The sequence below is a fragment of the Theropithecus gelada genome, chromosome 3 (genome assembly GCF_003255815.1).
Source record: "Theropithecus gelada isolate Dixy chromosome 3, Tgel_1.0, whole genome shotgun sequence".
NCBI lineage: Eukaryota > Metazoa > Chordata > Mammalia > Primates > Cercopithecidae > Theropithecus > Theropithecus gelada.
The window spans coordinates 100416752-100424597 of NC_037670.1; the positions used below are offsets into that span (position 1 = coordinate 100416752).

At 39.2% G+C, this 7846-nt stretch overlaps 1 pseudogene across 1 annotated transcript; it reads right to left on the reverse strand.

The window, feature by feature from the left end:
- Positions 1–4574: 4574 nt before the first annotated feature.
- Positions 4575–5999, reverse strand: LOC112621467 (annotated as a pseudogene). The gene has a single exon (XR_003118730.1). The product of XR_003118730.1 is annotated as a lupus La protein pseudogene (transcript).
- Between the last annotated feature and the right edge of the window lie 1847 nt (positions 6000–7846).

A 7846-nucleotide genomic window follows, 5' to 3' on the forward strand; every position in this document is an offset into this window, starting at 1 on the left:
TTTGACATATTGGAGGCATGGTAATAAAAAGATCTTTGGTTATTTAATCTACTTTAATCTATGAGTTTTACCTTTTTAAAAATTATCAATGATAAATAAAAACTCTTTTGGTCAGAACTACTTTTACTTATTTTCAAGGTTAATTTTAATTTTAAATAAATTTGTAAGACTTTAATTTAGTGTTAGTTGAATGAGAGATGATCATAACATTTTCTTTGGTGAAGTCAAAGAAAGTCTTTGCTTTAAAAAGGAATCAAACTGGTTTTTATGGAATACCTTTTCAAGTCAATTTTTCCCAGAGTCAATCACACCACGATTTGCTTAGAAAAAACAGCTTTTTGGTGTCATATAATGTGAGTTCAGAACATGGATTCAGGTTCAAGAAGCACTTTGTCACAGATAATGTAATGTTCCCTTAGTTAAGGTGGTATTCGGACTTTTTTTTTTTTTTTCTGGTTTGAGTAACAGAGTAACAGGCTATTGATCTATTGGGATGAATTATCACTTAAACAAAAGCAGGATGCCATGCCTATTTTGTGCATTTCTATTTATATTCTTATTTTCATTTTTTGAATATATTTTATTGGAAAAAAACCTTTCTAATAACAATGCTCTTTAGAATGCTTGAAAGTGCTTAAATGACATATTTATAAAGATAAAATAATGCACTATGGTTTTCAATTCTATTTATTGAATCCTCGTGTTGTCATAGAAGTAGTTTGTGTATACAGAATGGCCCGTATTTACATGGGGAGGCGTTGTAGTTCCTGCTGTGTGTGCTTACACATTAAACCATCATACTGTAGGTAAATGCAGGTTTTGTTCTATGTAAATAAGTGAGACGATGGGTCTTTTTACTAATCCATATTTCCATGTATTGTCTGGATTTTTACTGGTGACAGTGAATCTAGTTAATAGCCATAGTGCTCTATAGAAAAGTACATTGAAAAGCTAAAAACATAATATAAACATAAGGGAACATCATATGTGAGTTAACTATTATTATTGTTTGCTTTTATGATGTAAACAAATGATCAACATTTAAAACCATGATTGAATTTATTAGTGCAATTCACTAAAATAACTGAAATATCTTTGGCATGAAAAGACCTGCTCAGCTAGGTTAATCATGAAACTACATGGACGCTTTGTGCCACACAGCTCTGTTGATGTCCACGAAGAGCTATCAATTGTGGGTGAGAGAGGAATTCAGCGGATAAGCGTCCAGTAAAACAAAACATAGCTTTCTAGGCAGAGATGGATTTACCAGGAAACTAATGAAGCACAAGCTTTGAGGCCTCTTATAACCTCCTACTGACCCCTTACTTCCAAGTCCTTGCAAGGGGCCTTAGGAATGTCTGTGAGTATTTGCTTTTGTAACATTCCCCAAAATACAGTGTTTTCTATGAAATCAGTTAAGACAGTTCTCTCCTCACTTTAGTTTCTTTATACTTTTCTCATGGGAAGTACACTATAGTAATCGGAGTGATTGCAGTCATTTTTGAGATCTGGCTAAAAGGAAGCTGAGGATGCATTGAGATTGAGTGTACTATGATATATTTATGTGGTTCACAGTCTCTTCCATGGATATTCCTATGTCATTACTAGCTTTCACTGTGTAGGAATGACTTTCTATTATCCTCCTTTCCAGTTTAGGTGTTGTCAGGTCACAAGGATGTCAGCATCCGACTCAGAGGCATGTCACTGTATAAACATGCCCAACAGTATCAGACAGTGGAAACGTATGTGTGATGACGAAAAACTTGGTCTTGAAATACACATACTCAAAAGCTAGTCTTTGGAAATTTGTCCATATCCTACAGTTTATAAAAGACGAAAACAGTAACCTTAAAAATTTACACAATAGTACTAGTGATGAGCTATGAAACTTAAATAAATTTTTCTAAATTATTGTTAATAAAAATTTTCTATCAACTATGCCAGAAGCCTGAATTTTATCTTCTTATTCTCTTTATAGAAAATGTTATAACACTTTTGTCATGTGAGGAGATACTCAAAAAGTATACAGCCAAAAAAACAGGAAAAAGTATTATAGAAGTGTGTATTAATAAAAATATACATTTTGCTTGTATTTTGTACCATAGATATTTGTCAGCTTTTAAAATTATGCAATAGGTTGTGATTTTTCTCTTTCTAAATAATATTCACTATTGTATCTGATTCTGTATGAATAATTTTGCATTCTTTTTTATGAAGAGAGTCCAGATAATCTAAGCTTCGGACCTCATAAATCATGGCTTTGCCCCTTACTTGAGAACTTTGCAAAGAAGAATGCTAGCCAGTGAAAGTTCAGAGAGGAAGGAAGAAGAAACTGTCCAATGACCTTTTTTCTTATGGCTTTCTTTCTTTTTTTTTTTTTTTTTTTTTGAGACGGAGTCTCACTCTGTCGCCCAGGCTGGAGTGCAGTGGCGTGATCTCAGCTCACTGCAAGCTCCGCCTCCCAGGTTCACGCCATTCTCCGGGCTCAGCCTCCGGAGTAGCTACAGGCTCCCGCCACCTCGCCCGGCTAGTTTTTTGTATTTTTTTTTAGTAGAGAGGGGGTTTCACCCTGTTAGCCAGGATGGTCTTGATCTCCTGACCTCGTGATCCGCCCGTCTCGGCCTCCCAAAGTGCTGGGATTACAGGCGTGAGCCACTGCGCCCAGCCTTTCTTATGGCTTTCTAACTTGATTCTTGACAGGGTCACCAAGGTCAGCCTGCAGGGGAATAATAGGTTTCTTTCTCTTTATTTAAATATCTACATCTCCCCTACAGAAGTGCATCAAAATTGTTTCAATCAGTCATCTTTATTGTAAGATTATTAGTAGTTTTAAAAATATATATTCTTTTGACATAATTTTTCTATGTTGAAAAATATTGCTTTTAGTTAAAAAAATTAAAGTTATTATTTTAAAGAACTTGGCTCAAACATGGACAAGGTGAGAGTGGTTCCCATTAGCACAGTTCAAATAGATTTTAAGTTTATATTATTGCCTTTTTACTACATGAGAGGCCCTAGAATTACCCACATAATTAATTACAATTTTAGTTTTTAAATGCTTGAAAAAATAAGAGGAAAGTGAACAAAAATCATATGATAGATGCTAAATATTCAAGCTTATAGAACATCCTTTTCTGAGGGAAGCACAACCTATTTATTGCAAGCTATTAATATCTTGCATCTCCTATCCTGTCGGAGTAATCTGTGGAGAGACATTTGATTGATTATCTCTGGAATCCGCTCTTCCTCACTTCCTTCTCTGGCCCCTCCTTGTCCACACGGGCCTCTGTAGAAACCAGTGAGGGATGACTGGGGATAAAGGCTCGTCTCTGGAGAGGGCTGCCAACCTCACCTTGCTCCAGATGTCCACAAAACACAACCAACCTTCCAGACACAACTCCTGACTCCATCTCTTTTTCTTGTTTTCTCTCTTTACAGGCACACTGGTATTTTTTCACAGGGAGATAATTCTCATTCACGTCTAGGAAGAAAATTTCACTCTCAAAACTGTTGGTGAGAGACTCCTTTAAGAGAGTTTCTCTGTTTTTGTGGAGATGATTTAGTAAGGCGGTGCTGGAGTTCAAACTGAGTCTGCACAGGTCTACCTTGCCTCACTTTTAAGCTTTTAGGAAGAGAGCTTTTAGAAAGAGAAAAGTGCGTTCCAAAAGGGAACTCTGGAAAGAGGAAGAAGGAACAGGGCTGAAACTTTGAGAGAAAATGGAAGGAGTTGGAAGATGGAGGGAGGAACCAAAATAACTAATAAGAATTTCTGGAGCTGGGTGCAGTGGCTCACACTTGTAATCTCAGCAGTTTGGGAGGCTGAAGTTGTGGATCACTTGAGTTCAAGAATTCCAGAGCAGTCCGGGCAATGTGGTAAGATCCCGTCTCTACCAAAAATACAAAAATTAGCTGGGCATGGTGGTGCTTGTAGTCCCAGCTACACGAGAGGCTGAAGCAGAAAGATCCCTTGAGCCCAGAGGTTGAGGCTGCAGTGGGCTGTAATCAGGCTACTGTGCTCGAGCCTGGATGACCAAGTGAGACTATCTCAAAAAAAAAAAAAAAAAAAAAAGAATTTATTAGTTTCTTCTTATGAAATATACAATATAGGCCCCCTCTTTTTACTCCTGTGTGAGAATGTTAAGAAAAGTCTTTGGCTTGATGTGCAAACCTGATTCCTCTGGATTCCTTTTGGGAGAGAGGTTAGAACAAGAACTGAGGCCTGGTTCCAGTAAGTGCCTGGATGCAGGACAGCAGGGGAGCTGACATCCTGGATATGCAAGATAGCAGTGTGGAAATAAAGGAGTGAAGACAATTAATAAAACATGGAATGTTTTAATAAGACTGCAAGGAAGAGTACAGAGAAATACGGAAAATACAAAGGTAGCTGTTTTATTGTAGCATGGACATGGACATTATGGCCGGCAATTTAGTGGTTTTAAGCTCTTTATGTGGTTTGCTTGTGGTATATATTTGACAAGTAATTTCCATTTTCCAAGTCATTTGTTCATCTGTAAAATGAGGACACTAATTCATATAACTTCCCTGGATAGGTTTCTATTTTTCGTGAGAATTGCTTTTTTCTTTTCATGTAGTATATATTTTATTAGTTTGTACTAATACATTCTCATATTACAAAGGCAATTTAGTGGAGGAATCTTCCTTCTGATATTTGAATCGTGTGAAATAACACAAACAGAACTATACATTCAAAAAAATTCTCTTTTACATAGCAAAAAAAGACAAGTTAAACAACAAAAAACTTTTCCTTTCTCACAGGTGGACATTGAAGTGGACCTAATTCGGTTTTCCTATTAAAAGCCCCCACAAACAAAAGTAATTTTAAACCTATTTAAAATGAATAAAAATTTGGTTTACTAAATTACTGGTCTCCAGCACCATTTTCTGTTTTCGGTTGTTTGGATGCAGGTTCTTCTTTGTGTGTTTCTTCTCTTGCTCTTTTCATAGGTCCAGCTGCACCATTTTCATCATGTGCATCATCACTAGCAAACTTTGTTTTCTTGCTCTGAAACTGTAGTTTTTCTTTACCAGACCCAACCTGGGCAGCTTTATTACCCTTTCCTTTTCCTTTAAATCTGCAACCTTTTGACTTCCATTTGTTTAGGGATTCCTGTTGGTCTTCTATTATTTTTTTCAGTGCTTCTTTTGCCACCTCTCCTTCTAGTACTTCCCAAGTCACTTCTCTGTTCCTTAATTGCAGGTTACCATTATTTGCATCTTTGGCTTTACCCAATGTTTCCTTGGCTTTTTCTTTGAGTAGAATTATCCCCTTTTTTGCTCCTCTAATGAAGTCTATCCATTTTATTTCACCATGATTTGAGAAAAGGATGTGTAAATCTTCTCTACAGGTCTGATCATCTAAATCACCCGAAAATTTCAACAAGCATCCAATCTTTTGGAGATTTCATTTCAGCATCTTCTAACTTTTGTTTTGTTTCTTGCTCTTGTTTAGCTCTTAATTTAGCTTCCACTTTATTTTGTTTTCTTTCTTCTTCTTCTTTTTTTTTTTGGCAAAGTGATCGTCCTTGGAAAGTATTATCAGGTCTGTGTCTTTGTACTTCTGGCCAGGGGTCTCTACAAACTTCTTAGCAGATTCAATGCTATCAAACACAACAAAAATTGATCCTTAAATGCTTTATGCACTGTTCTTCTCATCTGAATATTTAGTACTTGACCTTTATCTTCTAACCATTCTTTCATGTCATCAAGATTTGCATCAGTTGGGAAGCCTTTAATATAAACAGATCTGTTTTTTACATCATTTTAATACTCATCAGCCCCTTCACGTAGGGGTTTGCTTGGAGACCTTCTGATTTTAGCTTTATCTTCACTGATTTCCACGAGTTCTGCCTTGGATTTGCTCAACGCTTCCACAATTACGTTAAAGTCTGTTGTTAGACGATTCAACCTATTGAATTTTATCATTATCTCCAAAGGTACCCAGACTTCATCCAGTTATATCTTTTCCTTTAAAAACTTGTCCCGTGGCAACCCGAAGTCTCCAAAATAATACTCAATTTGTTGACAGATTTTGGCCTCCAGGGCAGCCATCTTTTCATTATCACCGTTTTCAGTGATTGTGGCTGAGAGACGGCCACAAGCCTTCGGTGAGACTAGAACGCGGTGGAGGTAAAAAACCGAAAGGACGTAATGGGGATGGGGGCAGTCATAGTCCCGTCTCAAAGCAACCGCAGAACTGCCTGGGCACCAGCCACGTGCGGAGAACCCCAGGCTGCCGCATTCCTCGCAGGGGCAGCCTCGTCGCCGCCCGCTCCCCCTCCGCTATGCCGCCTCCGGCTGCGGCCCACGCTGCGCTCAGCCTGAACGTGAGGAAGGTGAGGGGCTAACGGACACCGCGAGAGGCAGTAAGGAACGGAAACGTGCCATTGCGCACCAGCAAAGCGGGCCCTTTTGTAGCTTCTCTTTGGTGAGAATTTTTAACAAATGGTATGAAAGTGCATTATTGGAATACTTGGACCCTTATTTCTATATGGCCACTGTGGTCTCTGATACAAGGTAAGGTAATGCTTATTTCTATTATAATTACTGCAGCTCTAAACCCCACTGGAAATCAGCCCTCAGCATTCTCCTAGCTTTTTCAGTGTTCCAGGTTATTGCCTCATGTTTAATCCAGAGCAATGCCCACAGCTATTCTTCTAGAGACACCACTGCTGATGGCCTCATAGACCCCGGTATAGGGAGGACTCTGAGTTCTCATATTTTTCACAGCACAGCTGAGAAGGGGCTGTGACTTTTAACATCTAGAATTTGTTGGAGTGTTAGATTAAAACAGAAAGACAACTTAGAAAGCGAATTCCACCTGCCTCAGTCTTCAGAAGCAGGCTGTCTACCTAGCTATTCACCATTCTCTGAGACAGAAGGCAGTTCACCCACCACTGAATGCTCCAGGCATTTTCTCACCTCAGAGTCTAGGCTTGATTCCCTCCTGTTCCCCAAGGATAAAGCAAGCGCTTATCTCTCAAGGCCAAAACCTTGCTCATTTCCCATCTCACACTTACATTCTTAATGGGTTTCTTTCTCTTTTTTTTTTTTTTGAGATGGAGTCTCACTTTGTTGCCCAGCCTGGAGTGCAGTGGTGCCACCTCAGTTCACTGCAAACTCTGTCTCCTGGGGTCAAGCGATTCTCCTGTCTCAGCCTCCCAAGTAGCTGGGATTACAGGAGTGCCCCACCACGCCCAGCTAATTTTCATATTTTTGGTAGAGACGAGGTTTCGCCATGTTGGCCAGGCTGGTCTCAAACTCAAGTGATCCGCCTGCCTTGGCCTCCCAAAGTGGTGGGATTACAAGCATGAGCCACCACACCTGGCCCTTACTGGGTTTCTTAACAGTAAAAACACATGCCTTTTCTTCAGGTGGGTACCTCTACCACCACCACAGGGAAGAATCTGCTCTGTGGCCCCGAAAAGACTGTCAAAGTATATGGTATACGTTTGACTAAGCCTGGTTTACGTGTACTCAAATACATACACACACACGCACAATGATTAATGTAGCATGCCCAGTCCAGCCTGCATTGTCTGCTGTTTCAAATCCAGTTCTGCCCCTGCTGAACTATTTTTCCTCCAGTCTAGGCTGGAGGAAAGATGGCTCCTGATAGATTATGAGAAAAATGCATCTCTAAGGATATCTCCTGGGGGAAAAGGATTATTGTTAGCATATGGGCTGTTCTTGCATTTGATTTAACATTTGTCTCTTGGTCTGAAACATCTGCTTTGGAACATTTCACTGAGTATGATTCCCCAGAAGCAATGAGGAAGTAGTAACTCCTACCAATGGGCCCTTCCACAGGGGTCCTTCCCAGAATAAA